Source organism: Falco naumanni, chromosome 10, assembly GCF_017639655.2.
Source record: "Falco naumanni isolate bFalNau1 chromosome 10, bFalNau1.pat, whole genome shotgun sequence".
NCBI classification, from domain to species: domain Eukaryota; kingdom Metazoa; phylum Chordata; class Aves; order Falconiformes; family Falconidae; genus Falco; species Falco naumanni.
In genome coordinates, this window is record NC_054063.1 from 17,883,175 (window position 1) to 17,905,206 (window position 22,032).

Below are 22,032 nucleotides of genomic sequence, written 5' to 3' on the forward strand. Positions count from 1 at the left end.
CGGGCCATCCTGAACGCACCACCACTGGTGATGGCACCAGCTGATCTCCAACCCCTCACTTCTGGAAACACTCATTCCGAGCTAGGATCGCTGTTCAAGCCACTGAAAGGACTGGGAGATGTGAGACCCATAGTCTGAGACAGATGCAAAAAGTCAAGACCAGTACTCAGCAAAACGTTTTCTCAAAAGGCCGCACCTTTGACTTTTTATCCTCAAACCCAAATGACACAGATTTTGAATCAGTAACGCCACTTCAAATTTGCACTAAGTTACTCCATGCAAGAATCTGGATTTTAGACCACTTGAAGGAGTCCACCCGTAGGCACAATACCACGCTGAACTTCTAAAACAACAATTCTCGCTGTATTTTTTCTATATAAGCCATGTCAAAGTAAATAGAACACAAAACACATGTAAATACCTTTAGCAACTCACTTTTGGACCTTCTGAACTCTTTGTATAGTTACAAAACTTTTTACTACAGTAGCTCTCAAATGGCTCTTTTTAAACAAGATATGTCCTTGAAAAGGAGAACATTCTTTAATATACACAGAGCAACTATGTTACCTTATAAATATTAATGAACATTAAACTGTGTGCTATGAAAATAATTTTCACGCAAAAGGTCTTATTCACATGGGTGCATTCACCAGCAAAGTTCACATGTAATTCTCCCTTTTGGTTGCAAATCCTTGGTGATACACGGAGGTCTTTCCTTCTAGGTATAATGAAGGATATTAGGAATGCCTAGCTCTCAGAATGTAACATCATTATAGGAAATTAAAAGTAAACAAAACCAACCAAGAAGCAAGCAAGCAAACAAACAAAAAGAAACCTATTTGATTTGAATGGGAGTTTCCTTCCTTTTCTGAACTGATTTACCCATCCCTACGTTTTGCTCTTTAAATTTTAAAGCATCTGAACATTTGTTCTGTCAGTTGAGAAAAAAATGGACTTACTTAAACTCATGTTAGATCCCTGGGGGATATCATGGGGAAAATAGGACAGCAGTGCGAAGAAGAAAAACTACATCTACAGCATCTTTTACAATTAAAAACCACCAAACAGTGAACAGCAACAACAGCAAAAAAAAAAAAAAAAAAAAAAAAACCAAAAAAAAAAAAAACAGTGAAAAGTATTTCATTCCTTTTTATACTGTAATTTAAAACTCAATACTGTATCCAATGGCCAGTGTACAAAAAGCACACATGAAAATTACATCAATGGCAATAGCTGACAGTTGCTCTGCATGAAGTGCATAATTCTGCATCCATATTTTTACCGACGTCTAATTAACACATGCTATGTTCATCAAATTTCAAATGAAAAGTCCTTAAGTACAATCAAATTAAATAGTATATACTCCTTTGTCATGCCTAAGATGCAAGAGAAATTTTGCATCCTTCAAGTATGTTATAAATACTGATGGAGACAACAGGAAAGCACAAATTTATGTCCCCCAATTTTTCAACTCTAGTGTCTAAAACTCTACCTTGATGAGTTAAGTCCTGCCAAAGCTTCATCTATAATTAAATACATTTTCAGTTTCTAGATGTTTAGTTTTCTTCCTTTCAAAAAAATTACAATGGCCTTCAGGAGCTTCAGCTGAGTAAGAGCTAAGAAAACTGGGACAAAGAAGCTGCTCCCAACATAACCAGTTGCCTGAAAAGCTTGGTAAGTTGGGATATGATATTAGGAAATTTTGTCTGTAACTTTTTATCCTTCCAAGAGCATAGGAAAGGAAGTACAGTGAGAGCAAATCTCTATATTTCATAGAAATTACACAACTTTGCAGCTTCAGGGAACTTTCTTCCATGGGTATGTTTGATTTAATTATATTAGACTGGAGAACTAATACTTTGTAGGCTGCGAGGGTTAGGTGAGATGAAACCCATGTTTCTTATTTGCAGCAAAGGAAGTTTCAAGGACTTTTTAACCTCTCATCATTTTAGATTAATGACCTGGTTTCAGTGCATTCTGGTAATTTTGAATGCAAGTTCAGCATTAGACTTTATTATTAGACTTATTACAAGATTTTTAACACCACTGTCAAACAGAACCTGCATGTAGCTGCATTACAGAAATCAAGGTAGGACAAAAGCAATAATACCACAGACTCCAAACTCAGATTTCTTGTACAAGAGGTAAAAAGTGAAATATTTTCTTTAAAAAAAACTTTATAATCCTTGGCATTCTTATAAGTATGCAAAAAGATCAACTTGTATATATTAGCTAGGAATTTTATTTAAATAAGGTTTTTTCCACCTTCACTAAAACCCATAAAAAAGCACTTTCATGGCCAAATTAAATATTTTAAGTAATTCTGAAGAATGTATTTGCTTACAGATAAGACCTCAAACCCCTGTCTTCAATGATCCTGCCTATAAGATCTTTACCACTGAATTCCTGCCTTTTCTATGCTCTGTTCAATACTCTCAAAGTCTGACTTCCTAAGCTTTTCTTGGGTGGGATGTTTTGACATCTTTGTCCAATTTTTGTACTTTGCCTCGATACATCTTCAGTAACTATTTTCCCCCTCCTGTTCAGAAATGGTTTAGCAGCTGGCCTTAATAAGCCAGTTTATTAAGCTTAAACCAATATAAAGTTAAAATAATGCAGATTTTTTTTTTTTCCTGTGACTGTGAATCTATTTCTCTGCTAGTCCTTAACATCCTTCAAGAATAACAGAAGTCAGTAAAAGCACCAGATAGACACTGATCTGGAAGAGGTGTAAGATACCTTAATGTCTTTTGGTGTAAGATTATTGTGCCCTTTAAAATAGTAAGTCATTTAAATATAAATACTTTGTGTCAATTTTTATTAGGTTTTTTGCAGTCCAAGAGAAAATACTTTTTTAAATTAATGACTGATACGGAAATAAAACTGTTCCTTTTCCATTATAGGTAAATTACCAAGGAATCATTTGTTGCAAGTTTCTTGCAATTTAAAAAAAAATACAGTATACAAACAAAAATTATTATTATGTAGCAAATATCTAACTTTCCTGTATTAGAAGTTGGAATGTCTGTCTTTTTTCTTCTGATAAATTTGTGATTTGTAATATGCATGTTCTGATTTCAATGGTTAAGTCATTTCCTCAGGTGACATGCATGATGACACAGTTACACAATAAGAACTTGATTGCACTTCGTCTGTTCCATGAGTATTATATATATTCATGACCTTCCAGACCACATCTTCCATCGGTAGTACCTCTACAGTTACCACATTGGTTGGTTATATTACTCCACTGTCATTCATTTACCAGAGATAACAAGCAACAGAAACAAAACTGGCTTCGTGATGTGTGTAAACTGGCTCAAGAGTTTTTACAGATTAGCATCAAAGACATCTTGCTTAATCTGCTCTGAAGCCCCGAAGGAAAGCTGTGTTTTAGTCCAGAGCTGCGGTACAGGTGGACACCCTCCTCTTCCTCCTTCCCAGAGCTGTGCTCACTCCTGAGTGTGCATCAGAGCAGCTGCACCACCACACAGCCATCCCTCCATGTCACCATAGCTTCTTCCAGCTACGAATGTTGTTTTTAAATAAAGAATCTCCTCATTTTTATTGTTGGGTGTGAGCAGACTTTGTACTTGCATGCCTCTTCTTCACATTGAGCCCTCATTCACTGATTAAAGAATCAATCAAACTTACTGTCTGAACTAACTGAAATAAATGAGAATAATAAAATAAAACACAACAAAGAAAAACTGGAATCTGAATATAATAACTCTGGCTTTTGCTGAACATTCCCCCACATTTGTAACCAGCTATGCTGTTCTATAGAACTTATTTTGTACATACATTTACTTTTTTGAACTAAGTAATTCCAGTCTCTTAACTTTTTTTCTTATATGAAGTCTCTCCATGCTTTCTGTGATTGCCATCTATATCTGGATTCTTGCTTTTTTTTTTTTTTTTTTTCAAGTTGGAGCCACCAAATCTTAGTGTAGAATAGTGAAATGAAGACACGCTATTGCATTCAGTAGATTGTATGTTAACAGTCCTTTTTTTTACAGACTGGATGGATTGGTATCCTCTTCTGCATCTCTTCTTCCAGTCCTCTTTGGATTTTTGGACAACAGATCCATTATCCGCTGCCAAATATAGTACAGATAAGGTAAGACTTACCATTTTTCTTTACTGTATCTAGGCAGTAATAAAACTAAAAGTCTGAAGTCATCCATATACTTTTAGAAATAATCAGAGAAGTAGTTCATTGACCACACTTTTTCCTAAGGACAAAACTGGGTAAGTGCAGATGACCCAAGAAGATTCAGAGGTGTGTGTCAGTCACAAATACTACGGAAAAGCAAGTGTTACTTATCTTGTTTAAATGCATGTGCTGTTTGCATAGATTTTCTCTATATATAAAAACAGGTATAATTTTTAAAATGTTAGATTCCTCTCAGAGGAATTTAGCATTTAATTCTCACAAGAACTGTGCCAAAATGAAGCATATAACACAAAATCTAAATTACATTATCAGAGTAAAAAAGTCTGTTCTTACTTGCCTGCAAAACTGAGTAAGACAGGGATGACAAACTTTTATTTCTACTCTCTAGCCAGTACAGAACTACATTTGATAGGTTCATTTGTAGAATATCAGAGAATTGAATCTTCATGGCCTGCTAAGGCCAGGATCTTGGAGGCAGAGAGGGACAGCGGCTTCAGGCTGAGAAAGCTCCCATCCTCCAACTAGATGGGTCCAGGTAGATCCTCTCCCCACATGATCTCAGCAAAGCCAGGAAGGGTCCTTCAGTTGTGGCTTGAGTCATCATCCCAGCGCACACAACGTGATGCTTGTCACGTCACCGCGTAGTAACAGAAGGTACTCTCTTTTCCCCATCTGAGACACGTTCAGACAGGCGTTGTCAGGGGATGTGCCATTTGGGACAATAACATATGTCATCTTAAAACAATGTTACATCAGTGGTCAAATGCTTAAACTGCTGTATGAGTATTCACTAAACATACCTGTATATAGACATTATGGATTGCCCAAACATGATTTCTTTTCAGAGAGGAAAGAAATCTTTCACACAGACCTCACAGGAACAACAACTGAAGTCACAGAATCAGAATGATTTGTGTTGGAAGGGCCCTTTTAAAAGTAATCTAATCCAATGCCTCTGCGGTGCAGAGCCATCTTCAACTAAATCAGGTTGCTCAGAGCCACATCCAACCTGACCCTAAATATTTCCAGGGATGGGGCATCTACAGCCTCCCTGGGCAACCTGTTCCAGTGTTTCACCACTCCCACCATAAAAAAATTCTCCCTTAAGTCAATGGTCAGTTAATCATGGTAGTTCTCATAGGCAAAACTCCTTCTCTGGATTAGACTGCAGGGAATCAAGACAGTAAAACACATACCAGAGGTTATTCCCATTTCCACACATTAGTACGTCTGTCTTTAAGAATTAACATAACAGACATCCAAGGTTAATTATGTTGGCATCCATAATTACCTCACCCTTACACCAAATCTAACTGTAGGATATTTGAGATTCAAAGGTGTTTGAATTGCCAGATGCATTTTAAATCTGAGATATCTGTGCACAAAGTGAGCTTAGGAAAAAAGTAGGCAAGAACTATTTGCAGCCTGTGATCCAAAGTTCAGACTGGCATCACAGTGCTCAAGACCAGACCCACAACATAGGTTTAAAAGAACGCAAATTCTGTGTTCTGACTAATGTCAGTGTTGCCTCAGCATGAGAGGGAAACTTGATTTTGGTAGATGTGCTCAGTGTTTTGCGTGTGCTTATGTGCATTTCTAGGTAGGAATGGACAAATGTAAGCAATAATAAATACTGCTGTGAAGAGAAGATCAAATTCAGGACATTTTGTGCACATATTTTTAAGTTTGCCTTTGTACTACTAATAGTTAAGCAGTCATTACAGCAGTTTCTGAAGATACCAAGGAAGGAATTAAAAAGAAAAGTGAACTATCATGGTTTTAATGCTTTTAGCATGATTTCAAGCAACTTCAAATGACAAACATTTCTATCCACTGCACTCCTGTTCTCTTATCAAGCCATAGCTAATGAGCTGTAGGCTGTCCTGCTGCTAACTCATGCAACAAACCACTCGTGACTTTAGCAGATGTTCTCCTTTTCATGCCAATAGGAATATTTACTAACATTTTTTCATGTTATGGTTTTCTGTCTCAAAACTTACTCCTCAGGACCAGGAATATGCCATGTTTAACCACTCACAGTCATAAATATGCATTTACTAAGGTTGGTGCTTGCTTGAAAGTTACACAACAGGATTTTTACAGAGTTTACATAAACCCAATATCTTTCAAAATAAGAATTCATTGAAGTTTGTTGTTAAAAGACAGAGTTCATAAAAACTGCTGTCAAGCTAAACATGCACTTGGTCTTCATCCAGCTTGTCTCTGCCAAATGAGGTGGTTGCTCAACAAGGGGAAGAGATGGTCACTGGTAAAGCAGTCTTATTATTATGCATGTATATCATCTCCAATTTTTAAACAAAGCAAAGCACAACTCTCTTTATTCAGCATTCACTAACCAGCACCTCAGGGAGAAATAAACAACCTTTTATAATGAAAAGCAGAAAAATTATTTTCTTTAGAGTTCACATTTAAATGTCTTTACCAATCATTTTCTACTTGGTTTTATTTACACAGACTTTTCAGAGTTCATAAATACCTTAAATGCATTCCTGTGAAAGTTCATTTTCTGTATGGATCTGTTAAGGTAAAATAGAGATTAAGAAACTTTCCCAAAGGCGTGAGTTAGTCACAGTGGATAACGAATTCATGAATACTGCTCCTTGCTAAATCCAAATTATGTTCCCTCTTATATTAGTCTGAAGTTTCTGAATTGTAGTTAATGCTACCAGGTGTTAGGTAAGCTTAGATTTTATTGCTTGTCATCCTCCTGCAAGCTGTAAATGAATTTTAAAAATTGAAATATATGTGAATACTGTCTCACGGCTACCACATTACAGAGACCCAGGGCAAACAGAAAGTAGAGAATTTTTTTTTTTTTTTCTCTTTCACTTTTTTTTTGTTCCTTTGCTGGATAGGCACAATCATTTCTTCTTTTGAATCAACAACACAGACCAAAGTAGCTGGTAGCAAGTCATTGAGCAAGAGTGCTGTCTGCTGATTACAAGAATTAGTAGTTGCAATGAACCCATTTTACTTTTCATTGCAATGGTGGAGGAATTTGCACATCTCAGCTGAGAGGACAGGTAAAATCAAATTTAAAGAGCCATATATTAAAATAAGCTAATGGCAAATAGCTTTATGGCTAATTATTTTATTTATTGTTAGGAAAGACTGGATGCCTGTTCGTAACCATTACTGAGCAGCAGTTTCCCAAAATGTGCTAACTTGGTCACTGATTATCTAACTGTATCTGGAGTGAATCATTGGTATAGTTAACCTATAAGAAGCTCACAAAACATGTGAGAGCTGTATTTAAGTCAGGTCTGGACCATTACAACACACAAGCACAGAGTCCCAATGGACAAATACAGTGTAGGTAAATCTTAAAGTCCTTAAAAAAATTATTTCCCTTAAGTGCATATTCTGGTAAGATTGTCCAATAACATGACAGTATTGACAAGAAACCATTTTCCCCACAGACAAAAAAATACAATAAATACAGAATAAAACCATAGCCATCTTGTGTAACAGATTTACAAACACCTTGTGACAGAAATATTATAAACACTTTGACATGAACATTTTATTTGTTTTATCACTGAACAGTAATTCTAGCAAAGGTAGTTCATGCATGTGAATTGCAAAACCCAAATCAGCTGTTCACTTCCTATGATTTACTCTTCAGGTGTACATACTGGTTCATTCTTAAGAATAAATGCAAAACAATGGTGCATTCAACAGCTGGGGATAAAAACACTCCACCCACAGTCCAACATCTCTTGGAAGGCAAACAACACAATCATTTCCAAAACTCTTAATTTTTAGAAACTCGGATATAGATAGCATTGGTACATCAGGCTGTTATCCTGCTGCAAGTTTATGTAAATTTTACTGAAAGCAAGCAGATTCTCTGTATAAAGACATCATTGGTCTTGTGACCTGATTTTCAAAGACAGTGGGCACCCAGACCTCCCTTTGGCTTCACAAACAGCTGTAGATGTTCATCATGTCAGATATTCAAGCCATTAGCCTTTCAGCATTCTAATATTTAAGATCGTTTAGATAGATTTACCCAGAGGAAATTACTGTAGCTATTAATTTATGTTCACTTCCTCACACGTAGAGGGAACATATGAAAGTCAAGTCATTTTTGCTGCTGACAATAAAAGTCATACATTCAAAGATCAAGTACTTTGTGGTTTTGCTGGCCTGAGCCCTTCATGCCTTGTCAGCTCTCTGTCCTCACTGGAAGACCACCAGTTAATGGATTTAACCTTTACATCAGTGAAAGATAACAGATCAGCACGTCAAAGATAAGTTACACTAAAGTCATGTATGTCCTCTTTCTCCTTCACTTCTTTTTATAGTCATTACATCTAATTTCCTTCACCACTGCTTTACTTAGTTTCATAGAAAGTACAACTATTCAAGCAAGTAAAAGGCAGTTAAAAAGAGCAAAGTTACAGCTGTTCACAAAGCTCACTACTCTCTGAAATTCAGCTCCTACATGTGCCAACTTCAAAATGTCACTAACCATCTCCTGGAGACACCTTGACAACCTCTTCCAGCTCTTAGCTCAGGCAACAGTTTCAGACAATGGGACGGGTAATAATTTTTTTTCCAAGGTAATGTAAAGAAAGAGAAAAAGGACTTAGTGTCAAAACGTAGCCCTGTGTATGAAACAAGTAAACCAAAAAAGATTACTATTTCACTGACGTGTTACGCATTTCCTGCAAATAGAGTTACTTGTACATAACATGAACAGTTATACAAATACTCCATATTATCTGACAATATGGAGGTGTGAAGAGCACCAAAGGTCTAAATGAGTAACTCTGGGAGCGCATGCAACAGCTACACAATTTCAGCTTAGTTTATGTTTCCAGGAAAAGACCCAAGACAATGCAGCAGAAAACAAAACCTGAATTTTAGACAGTGAGAAATGAAAAGATTTAGGAATTCAAGAAGTCAAAACAAGAAGCTGCTAGTAACTTTTTTTTCCAGGACACTTAGGCTCCTAGGACCATCCCAAATGGATTAAAATGAGAAATCTGAAATACATGCAAGGCCAACTTGGTCAATTATTTTTGTAGATTCAACAGGAAAAATATTGAAGTAGAATAAATTATTTCATTTATTATTATTTACAAGCAAGTTTCACCTGGAACAAGCAAAGTTCAAGTAAAAATTTTCAGGCCCTGTACAGCATGCTGCTTCTGCTGCTTCTGGTAATACCAGCTGGGCTTCAGCACCATGAAACAGAAACCCAGACATCACAGGCTCCAACATCTGTCTGTGAATGTAACAAATAGGTCTCCAAGTTTAACAGAAGTTAAAGACATTGGCCATAGCGAGCAAAAGTTTGATGCCACAACCAGCTGTAGTGTGGATTTGTATCAAGTTGAGTGACTTCTCTATGGATTCAATGGTTTTGTTTAGTTCTCTATATAGAATATTTCTCTTCATCTCAAAGTTAAAGCCCATGTACTGCAAAGCAATAACAAGGATGCTATCCAAATATATGTTAAAAACTGATCACAATATTTAATGAGGCACCCTCCCAAGGCTCTTCTGAGGATACCTCTGGCTGCAGTTTACTCTGCAGTGTGTTATATGTGAATGAATCTTTGGAACCAGCACAAAGTTCTAGTGTTTTTGAGTATAATGATTCAGAGCAACAGTTTTCAATGCAATGCTAGGTCCTAAATCCATTCACTGTTTATAGAAAGAGCTGGATTTTGACAAAGAGAACACAGATGCCTGAAAGAAGTCATAGTTTCTGTAGGACTTGTTAAAAGTAACATTTCCAAAACAGGGAACGGATTATTTGCTGCTAAATTTCTCAGCTCTTACAGCTCTTTTCTCTTCCCCTATCTGTATTTCCAAGTCTGAGCTGTTATCTGAATCACAGCCCAGTAGGTGATCAATTCAGGCAGCCTGATATTACTATACACACGTGCACTGGATAGTATATTGGTTCCTGTGAAGTCCAAGAAAGTTTTGCTAGATTTCAGTAAATGATATTAATGTTCCTCACTTCAAAAATTTAAATTAAAACCCAAGTCATCAAGAATACTTCACCTTTGTACAGTTGTAAACAAAAAAGAAATTTTTCTAAGATAAATTATGGTATGCAAAATGCCAACACTAGGTTCCTGTGTTCAGAGGGCAAAAAGTCAGGAGGCTGGAAAGACAGATGCTGCTGAAACTAAGGTTATAATGGAGACTGCTATAGCTCTTATTCTAGAATATAGTGAGGTAATGGAGATGTATAAGAATATTTACAGAAGGGTGAAACATAAATGAACTGACTGCTTAATGTTTATTTTACAGTTCTAAAGAGTAATTGACTACTACAATAACTTTATCAAAAAAAAAACAATAAACAGCTGTTTGGTCCTAACTTTCTCAAAACTTTTTTAGTGATGACATATCAACATTTGGTTGCATTTCAATATTTGGATATATTAGATATTTCTTGGGTATATACTCTGCCAGCATAATACAGGTTGCTTTAACAATATTGCTGGCAGTCACAAAGCTTATAAAAATAATAATAAATAAATGCAAAAATACTTCAGAATCATGGCTCACAGCCCATTTTAGTAGGTGATATGCCTCAAGCAGGGCTCTTTCCTTGTATCCTGTCTGATAGAAGACAACAAGGCAGGCTGTCAGTGACTACATTTTCCGTACCCCACTTCGTTACTGCTTGATAAGAATGAATTAGGGATAGTACCCAGAGTCCTGGACTTTGTTAGCGCTACCAGAAAATGCTCATAAAAGGGGAGAATGTTTTGAAGAGTGAGAATTTATCAAGGAAAAAAAAAAAAAGTATTTTCTTCCACCCTGAACTGGCCAGCATAAGATGAACCTGAAATTACCAAAACATCAGAACCAATTCAGTACCACACATATTCAAAGTATCATTCAGCTCCTTGGAAATAGTATAAGAAAAATGGGCATGCTAGTATTTAAAGGATTAATTTTTTTACTCATTTTTGTCAGAGAAGATGATCACAGTCAACCACTGCAAAGTCTAAGTTTTTCATAGAATTTGCAGAAAATTATTATGTTTTAGCAGTTTCCTTTTGTAACTCCTCAGTTATATATTACAGAAATATGAAAGCTATAAATGTTTTTTGGAACATGGTAGTAGAGTATTTCCCTGCCTTCTCAGGATTACTCATCAATTATGGAAAATTATTCATTCTACATCTGAGCTGAAGTTAAACAAAAAAACAAACAACAACCGACCAACAAAAAAAACAAACATGGCTTTGGAAAGCTAATTTAAAGAATTTGTTCTTTTTGACATACATTTTAAACAAGACCTCAATTAGAACAGCCCATTACACAGCAAGGCACTTTCATTTTCACCCTCAGTCAGTCATAATGAGCCACACTGGTCTCCGTCATGGTCCTCTGTGCACACACTCCATATAATCGTGCTCACCAGCCTATTTCAGTCATATAACAGTCAAGTAAGAACATGTGCAGTCAGTAACACTTAGAAATAACAGGCCAGGTTCATCACTGGAGTCAGTGGGAGGGCGTTTGGCCCATTAACTCAGAAATATAGGAAGTTTCGTTATGGAGTAACCACTTTGCAGAATCAGACTATCTTGGTTCATACTCTTTCCTCAAGGCCCATACATAGTGCTTGTTAATATCAGATGGAAATTTCAAATCAAAAAGCAAATATTCCCCTTATGAGAATGGAATAGACACTGTTACTGAAAAGCCCAGCTTAACTGTGTTTGGCTGTGGTCTGAAAATCACATCCCATTTACCACATAAGCCACAAGCAAATTACTGCCTCCTCCTGCATTATAATTTCCAGATAAGAAAAATTGAGATTATAATTTTAGCTCCCACTGATTAAGATGGATGCGTGGTGCTCACTGTAACGGGGATCTCAACATCTCTAAAATTTAGCACAGTTTACCCAAAGCATCCCTTTATCAGCTGGGTTCTTAGTTCCTTTAGAGCCTGCTGCAGCAATCTATCCCCATTCAGCAAAGTGTTTATGCATATACCTAATAACAACCGCATTTAAGCAAATTCTTGAAGATAAACATGCCTTCAAATGCTTTACTCAACAGAGAAGAAATCTAAGCTTTGTCTAAAATAACCAACTGGACTGGGATCTTGCTTTTAAAGTATTTTCAGATGTTAAAAGCAAAATCATAACAAGCACAATAAGAATTTTTTCCAGTATGCATTTTTCTAACTAGACTGTAGTGAAAACAGTATTTCTGAGTAGAAAAAGATGGCTTTTCCTTAGTTAAAAGTGGTGGAAATTGTATTCTTCATTTGGTGAAAAACACCCTTCCTTCATAAAAATATTTGTCCATTATGATATTTTTAGTTCCAGAGTTTTTATTTTAAATCTTTCATGGAAAATACTAATATTAGTTAGTACTTAAATGCTGATCAGTGTTTAAACTGAAGTGTAACTACTAGGATGTTAGAGAAATGGTAAATTATTATAGTGTTTGCTTCAGAGATAGGGAAAGGCCTCAAAGTTAGCTTAGTTTTTAATTTTCTGTAGCAGATTACTGTAATGATAGGAAATACATTCCTTCAGTCAGAAGGCTGAGGACAAACTGATCCCCACCTAATTTAGAGGACGTCATCATCCTCAGCTAATTTAGACCAACATAACATTTATAGCCTCCTATGGGAATTGATTTACATAACATAATTCCTTTAAGTCAATGGTGCGTTTTGTTTGCCTGTTTTACCAAAAATCCTTTTTTTTATTTTCTTGCTTGCTCTTAACTAGTGTACATTTTACATGATCGCACATTCCCCTACTTCTGATTCTTCCCTTAATTCAAAATGGTTATCTCTCCCCGTTACTTTCAAAGGCAATAAATGAATCTTAACTTCAGGGAGGACAGGAGTCAATCTGTGCTTCAGGAAACAAAACAATGTCAGTTGGAAGAAGATTTCTAGGTGCCAGAAGCCTACCAGTCTTCTGGAAGTATTTGGAACTGGAACATTACTTTCAAAATATGTCTACACTTAATAGCAACACACTGAATTCTCTGAAAAGTAAAACTTACAGAAAAAAAGATGCGGAAATGATAGACAGGCCCCAACACTTCACAAATCATTTTACTGTTCCTTAAAAAAAAATACATCAGTTCTCCCTAGCAATGTTTCTAATAAGAAACAAAACCAAATACACACAACCAACACGTTCACAGGGATTAAACTTTGCTTTTCTACCACTCAAACAATGGTGGTTGTATTGGCAATGGCAATAACTTGTAACTAGCATAACTTCATTTAAATAATTTTATACCTTTTATGGGCTTATCACTGAGCATTTTCAGAACATAATTTTACATTGCTGAAAATCCTATTGTCCTGGAAATAAGATGGAGTGAATCAGTGGTGGAACGCACCCAGTGGAGTTAGACCTGGGAAACTCCAGACTTTGACTTTAGTGAACTACATCAAAAAATATTGTACCTTGAGTTTCCTGCTTCATTAGGGGATAAGAATGGGCAATGTACTGTATTAACATACATAACCTCATGTTTGGCAATATTGTTTGATTTATAACATTTACAATCTGCTTAATGCCATTGCATAAATACATAAATGCACTGCTAATTTTTTTCACTGAGACATCTGCCAAAACTAAAGAACCTCCTGCTTGACTTCACAGGGAATGTGGTCTGAAAGCAGAAAGGAAGCATGAAAGAGAATAATAATGTAGTTTTACTCTAATGGCTGCTCCTGCTATAAAACATACATAACCTTTTGCAATCTCATACAGTTTTTATTGCTCTCAAAAAAAAAAATCATTCTGTTATACATATTTGCTATACTAGAACTGACAATGGATGGAGCAAACTGGTTTCTTTCCCTTTAGGAAAGCACTTGGTCACCTAAGAAACCCCAGCTAAGGAAGAAAAGAGCCCTGACCTGGGCACAGGATCATTTTACATCATGCTGCTTGAGATCAATGTCTTTACTTGGCTTGTAACAAATTGCATAAGCCATGTCAGTGCTGGGTGTTCTTCAACTTTTGATGACTTTGCTGTCTTCTTGACTCTTTGAATTTCACCAGTGATCCCGTGCTCCTTACAGTAGTATTCTGTCTTTTTTCCTCTGCAACTCCCATAGCTCAGTTAAATTTTGGGGTGCCTCAGCCCCGTGCTAGACCTGTTGTAGCAAGACAGCTAAGGAGAGTGCTGTAGGGACAGCTTTCCTTGAGAAGACCATGAGCTCCATACCTGGATTGCCTTGGTGTGTGGTGAGCACAGGACTGGAGAAATACCAGACAGAGTGGCTGAACGCCACCCCTCATTGGCTCTCCAGGGACCAAGGAGACATGAGTGGATCGGCATAATGCAGAGAAACCTACAGTACCTAAAAAAGTATGCATTTTATAAATTGCCCTCTGCTGTGAACTCTTCATCTAAATTGCTGGTGCTCTGAGGTCATTCTGTCTGTGTAATATTTGGGTGCCTTGTTATTTGCTGATGCAATAGGGAAAAAGGGGCTGGATTTTCCCAGCAGTCACTGGTACGAGCGCAAGAGACAGACAGATACGTGGTCACCAGCAAATTGTGCTGATGTAAAAGTTCTCTGCCAATGTCAGAAAACACAGAGGTAAATCAGTTCCCAAGGAGATTTTGGGGGATAGCAGAAAACCTACAAGGCCTCCCCCTCCTGCTGAAGTCAACAGCTGTTCAGGAAAGGAAAACAAGCACTTGCCTGAAGAGAGGATGGGAAATTCAGATGGCACTGGTATGAATCAATCCAAGCGTGACTAATGAAACAACAGGTGATTTCCAGTGCCATTCCACCTTTTCAGTTCACACATTTCTGTTTTATCAGCCAATCCAAGCTGAAACTGCAGCCTTGACCCTAACTGGGGAGCAACAGATAGGCTGTCACCCTCATTGGGTTTTCCCTCCCTCAGCATGAAACCCAGTGTAGCAGTAGTAAGACATGTATTCCAGCCTGACAGGTGGAAAAAAAAATATGAAGCCCCAGAAGAGCTACTGAAATAAAAAGTTGCTATGAATTCTCAATATTCAAGGGTGGGAAAAAAAAGGAAAAAAAAAGAAGTGTAGCTGCAAAGCCAGCACTAGACACATATACATAAACATGGAGCCCAAGCTTCGTATTTCGGGGTTTTTCTTACCTTGCCTTAGGAGTCCTAAAGCAGGCAGAAATTCTTTGCCAGATTCTCCTTAGGGTACTGATCTTACTTCTGTTCTTCCCTTTCACCTAGGTACCCTCTGCATGATGTTCCAAATTTCTTCACCAAAAGGGCTGTCAAGCACTGGAACAGGCTGCCCAGGGAAGTGGTTGAGTCACCAACCCTGGAGGCATTTAAAAGACACAAAGACACGGTGCTTAGGGACATGGTTTAGTGGTGGGCTTGGCAGTGCTAGGCTTATGGTTGGACTCCATGATCTTGAGGGTCTTTTCCAACCTAAATGATTCTATGAATTATAAACTTAAATGCAAACAAGATATTGCAGATTTATCAACCATGTTTCTGTGATGTACAAATCTGTTCTCTGAGTTCAATACTCAGTTATACTTCAAGGGAATTTCATTTCTAATTGGGTATCAAACTATGTTGTTATCACAGCTGAAAAGCAGTGATTCAGTAAAAAATTCCTGAATATTTGATATTAAGTCATACCATTCTCAGTAAGCACTGCAATGAGCTGTCTTCAGAAGCAATAGGACCAACATACCAGCACAACCATTTTGCTGAGCAGCTTTTACAATTGAATGTTTAACAGCCATTTGTGCATAAAAGAATACATTCCATAAAAGTTAGGCATAAAGTATAGAAACATCTATCCTGAATATTCTTGTTTTCAAATTAAGACTGGCTGGCCACCGTCACATCGTTATTGAGTGTGTTTTGCGGAAAAATCTGAGCAATCAAATTTTCATAAAACCAATGTTAATGAAAAAATAATTTAAAAGTCAAATATATGAATATTGTTTAAAACCAAATGGCAAATATGTCAATGCAAATATGTGAACAAAGAATTCCTCAGCTTTTCTCCAGTCAAGAAGCAGGCATTACATATAATGTATCTGGCCAAATGCATTCAAATAATAGCTCAAATGCTGAATAATCATGGTGAGTCATAACATGAATAATCCTTATGTTGAAAAAGAAAAAAGAGAATCTACTTCAGTGCAGTTCTGTAAATTAAAAGAGCTAGAAAATTCAGCAGGGAGAAATTACATGCCCTGCTGTAACTATCACACTGTCAGAACTTCCAGAGTTACAGTTTTCTATACTATAGCATTAGTCTGATTTGGGTTTTGCAATATAATTTTACAACTAACTGCCCTTTTCCTTACTTCAGTTTTCCAATCAAGTAAAATTTCCCTCTTTCCCTATTCCCTTCCCTAGGGATCACTACCTTAATTAAAATTAGCATACAGTCTATAGTATAAGGACACTTATATGTAAGTATATAGAAGTATACATTTATACTGTATATAAGTATACATAATTATATATATATAGATATATATATAAAGATAGATAGATATATATAGATACATAGGTATATAGTGAGTACCATATACATGGCTTGTAAAAGTTTTCCACTCTAGGGATTGCCTAAAATGGAGCAGAGTCACAGGTATTCCATTTATCATTACAAAATTATAAACAAGAATTTAAAAATATATCTTTGGACTTTTCATGGCTTTTCTTTATGACAGCCTTTCCAGTATGCTTCCTTCAGAATCAACTGTTGTATCTCTATGGTAAACCAGCACAAATTTGTCAATATTTCATACAGGATTAAATAAAATTGAGGTGGAATTATGAGAAAACACTGCCTTTCTATATAAAGACAAAACTGGGTAGTTACCTACTCTAGAAAGGACAATTATACAAACAATACATACTCTGGAATGAGAGCAGAGCCCATCACCTTGTGGAGCCAAGGAAGCATATACTGGATGTGAAATAAGAAGATGGGGAGTAGAGGGCATTTACAAAGAAACATCCACATTTAACAACAACAATGCAGTACAACCAAGAGGGATCTAGGAGCTATATGGAAGATCCTTTGTAAGACGGCATCTTTGGGGAGTGCATCTATTTGAATAGTGAGTGAGTCACAGGGGAGAGAATGAAATACTCCTGACAAGCATCATTTAGGGAGACAAATGCAGATGTCACATGTCTCTGTGTTAGAGGTTCTGATTTCAATAGGCTCAGAAAAGAACATTTTTTGAAAGTATGTGATTTTGCTCGATCACTTAACTAACCTAAAAAATAGGTATCTACTTTCATTTTCCGATGTTCAGACTAGAAACATTCTTTTTGTTTGAGTGTGATTTTTTGGTCTTTTCTTAATTGTTTTTGTGTCGTTACCCATTGCAGATAGATATGAAGAACCTGAAAATGTGCTTTAACTTATTCCAGGGATAGAGAAGATAAAATGAATTTAGCTATTGAAAAAAAATAAATCACTGTTGCTTTTGAGATCGAGTCTAAGGATTTTAACTGACTGACTTACTTTGAAATCTCCAGTTGAAACCTATATATGAGGTAGCAAAGAAAGGAAATCTGGGGGCAACATTACTTACAAGTCTTAGTCAAGAAGAGGCCCCAGATACATCCAGATGGTGCACAGCATTCACCCCTGTGGGCCCATAAATTTCCAAGAAGCACAAGAACAAAGAAGAGTTCCTTCTCACCACTTCCATCTTTGCTCTTCTGTGCTATAAGATCATCATTGTCTTTCTGAATTTTCTGCAAAGTAAAATGCCCACCTGTGGAGTGGAGAACAAGATAACACTAATCACGCACATACTGGTAAAGAGTCTGTCTCAATTTGCAAAATCCAAAACATTCATACACTATGAAGAAAATATGCTAAGCCCACTGTGACACTCAGGGTATTTAATGTCATGCTGCATTCACTGGCTTCTTGCTGTTCAAGTTCCATACTATTTCCCTGTTTGAATTTCTGACCAAGCAAGCATCTCTGCATCAATAGGGAGCTAAATCAACCATATATTGCTCTATTAAAGCCAATGAATTTTCTTGCTTGCACTCTTTTAAGGGTCTGTCTAAAATCAAATTTTAAATGCAACTTGCAGTTGACGTTAAAAATCACGCTATAGATGACAAACTGAAAAACATTCTGAAAATCCAACAATTAGTATTTTTCTGTATCTCATCACATGTGTACCTGCTGTACTTGCCCAAGTTAAATATGATAATGTTCGTACACATAAAAATATTGCATGGTTCATTTTAGTGAATTTAATGTAGCTTTCTTTAAAATTTATCCTAGTTATACATATTCCTTTATAAATCACGTTGGTAATATCTTGAAAACCTATTTCATCCCAAGTGGCAGATACAGGTTTTAATTGAGAGAATTTATGGGATTGTACAATGTTGGGTCTCAAATAATAAGGCCGAAGTAAAGTAGATAATTTTCATCGTAGTCCTATAGCAGAAGGTAAATGAGTTGAGTTTTTCCTGTGGAGGTCTTTACAAAAAATGCCAGGAAAAATGGGTGTAATAGTTCACAGTAAGAGAAGTAAATGCAGTATAATTGAACTTCTATTTGCTATGGCACGTATTTTGTACAGGTGTCAGGTCCTTGAAGCATCTAGAAGAGTCTGGTTCGTACCAGCTGTGGGTTTTACAGTCAGTGTTACTAGCCTGAGAAGAATCCTCCTTCTTCACCAAGGTTATTTAACTTTCAGCTATAAAGCCTCATCTTAGTCATAAGCTCTGTCTCAGAGTCTCCACATTTCACAGTAGGCAGTGCCCATGTCATTAATTTACTGAGTGTTTATATAATAAATTGAACACCAAACTTACTACAGCCTAGGAACAAACAACAGAAGTTTGGTTTCCATGTGGAACTTGTCTTCATCAACTAGACAACACAAAGCAACCACTTACTTCTAACTTCTATGTCAGTAAGGTAAACACCATTTGAACCTGCACCTCTGCATAAGCCTGAATTTAGGGACACTGTTTCATGAACTTTCCCAGGCAGAAGATGCTCGGTTGGCTCCTCTGAAGTAATTACAGTAAAATTGTTATCTTAATGTGTTTTCAATTCTTTGAATCCAGTTTTCTGGATATTTTTAAGCAATGGTTTCTTTTTTAAATGGTACTTTAAAGACAATTTAGGTCTGCATGGAATATTTTGTTTGCATGCTGCTTGTAAGGTCTTACATTTGGTAAAAGTTAGGAACAGAAAAGTGGATTAAGTGTGTTAGTGGATACAAATGTGTTAGGTCCAGCAACAGCGATTTCAAGTTGTGTAGTTATATCTGTGTTAGAAAGCTGGGATACGCATTACTATTAAAATACACTAAATTCCTGTTATCACTATATACAATTTAGAATCTTATCTAAATTTCATCAATATTGTCTTTGCAGTAAGTTATACTGGTGAAGGAAATGCAATCATATGGTTTTCTTGCTAGAAGATACAGAATACCTTTTTTCAATTTATTTTTTTATATAGCTGCATTTACTGTTAGAGATGTCAATAAATTGCCTTTTTCTTTGAAAAAAAATTGCAGTTGAAAAGATTAGAATTTTTCCCTACTCTAAAATTTTTACTTGCTGTCACAAAGAAATTTTTAAGGCAGACGACAAGAATGTTCTAATTCTTGTGTCCCCATTTCTCAAAATATCAAAATGATGTTATGTGCCTTGTTGTCCCAGATTGTCTGTCGGTAGATTGCAGGGCATAATAGATCATTTTATGGTAACCCAGAAATAAGGATAGCAGCTGGGTTGTAGTACTGTGGCAGAACATAAAGCGTTCGGGTTGGATTAGCTCTATAAGAAAGTAGGTAAAATATTTGCTGCACCTTTGATATGTGCAGTGCCCCAAGAGTGCTAAGTAACAACCATCAGCACTAAAGATAAAGTGATTTTATGTGCACTGGCACAGAAGCCTCTAGAATGGCTGTAACAGATTGGATTTCCTCAGGGTCTGACAACAGCCAAAGCCCATGTTCAAGTACATCATTATATATTATCTGTGTTCATGACAGTGTTCACTGTAGTTACCACTTCTGTTTTAATGTTTTAATTTTAAATTAGGCTATAGCTTTTCACTATTTCAAGTGGCTATCTTCTGTACGTGACAGCACAGTTTTCCAACAACCTGCAGTTACTTAAATGCCATATATATTACATATATATTTATATATATATACATCATATCATACATAAAACCTTTATAAAGTCTATCCTACCCCACAACTAAAATACCTTCCTTTCCAGGCTGCCACAAGCTGAGCAGGCAGCCGTGGGAGCCTTCCCTTCAGAAAGCTGCTTGGGCATTAATATGAAACCTAAGGTGCCACATTTCACATTCAGAATGATTACCAGATCTCATAGCGTTCCCAGAAGAAAACCTTGGTGCTTCTTAGGAAATAAATTTGCTGCCCATCCCATGGGTGACGGCTAATACAGATACTCGAGTCTACCTGTGACAGCTGCTAAATAGAAACAAGCCATCACCTGGCTGGCCTTTGCCTGTGCTCCTTCATAAGGTCCTTACAGCAGACATCCAATTCATAACAATACTGCCGCTGGTATCAGGTGCCTGGGCAGTGTATGGGAATGTTATATTTGTCCATTAATAGAATTACCCAGAGGTGTGAATAATTACGAAAGCCCTTATGCTTTCCTAGATGTTTCATCCATTTGAAAACAAACAAGAAAAGGCTTGGGACTGTCAGGTTAGATCCCTGGAATGCTTTACAACATTAAATAATTAAGGTTCTCCACTTTCACATCCTCGACAAGAGCGGCTGAATATGGATATCAGTTGCTTCACTGCACTGTGAAATTTAAATAGTGGAAAACGCATAGTTCTCAGGCAGGGTTGAGATAGTCATCCGTCACCAGGCAAGAACTGAGCAAAGTTAGGCAATCTGACCCAAAATGAAAACATGCTCAGCTAGGCGCAACTCCCTCATACAAATCATGACTTTGGGAGAATGTGAAGCCTGGTGACCCAGCATTTCTGATAGCTAAAGATTATTAAGACTTAAAGCTCAGGTTTCCCACAGCCATAACAGCAGAAGAAGTAGGATAAAGTCACAGGCATTGAGACAAAGCATAATGCAGTTCGTTTCTATAAAGACTTGAATCGATCTGCTGCAAATGCCTACCTCTGCTAAGTTTGTGATGCCTGCAGAGCACAACCACAAGTTGCATGCTTGTAGGCTTCTTAAAGGGAACAAAAACTGTAAAGTTTTGAAAAGTAAAACTGCCATAATCATCTTGAAAGTGCCAACAGGATCTCTACAATACCTACCCTTCCCAAAAACAAATACATAAACAAGGATCAATAAACAATCTCTTTTTTTAGAGCAGGTTAAGTCATTCCGAAGTATTCCTCATGAAATTACTAACCACTTTTTAAAAGATTTCAAAGGGCCCAGTTAATTATTCACTAGCTGTGCCTGTATCTCCTAATGTCTCTTCTCCCCTTAAGTATCATTCTAAGTGAGATATCCTTCCATTCGGCTGCAGAGCTTTACAAGTACTGGCATGTGGCTCTGAAGATCCCTTTCCCATCTGTTCAAAGCATTTTTATGCTCCTGGGCTGAAATCATAGTTGTTCTACTCCGATTTCTTCAAATACTCTACTGAATGCTTAGCTTGACTCTTGTGAGGAGGCTTGCTGATACCAATGTTACTTTTTACACAGACATAGAAGTGTTTGCCTATCTGTCTGCTTCTATTCCCCAGTTATGTAAAAGGGCTATCACTTTTCTCACTGCCTAAGTATTGGAAAACAAATTCACACATGACAGCAAGTTGCTCAAGTACCACAAAATAATGGTATGAGTGCTAGCAGCTTCATTCTCTGTTATTATTA

General features: G+C 36.8%; 1 long non-coding RNA gene across 1 annotated transcript in view; it reads right to left on the reverse strand.

The window, feature by feature from the left end:
• Positions 1-1,148: 1,148 nt before the first annotated feature.
• The window catches only part of LOC121095020, a 32,827-nt gene continuing 11,943 nt past the window's right edge, over positions 1,149-22,032 (reverse strand). Inside the window, exons 3-5 of the long non-coding RNA XR_005829983.1 lie at positions 17,744-17,929; positions 15,309-15,489; positions 1,149-9,431 (exon numbers count right to left, since the gene is read on the reverse strand). This is a non-coding gene — a long non-coding RNA (uncharacterized LOC121095020). The remainder of the gene's footprint in view (positions 9,432-15,308; positions 15,490-17,743; positions 17,930-22,032) is intronic.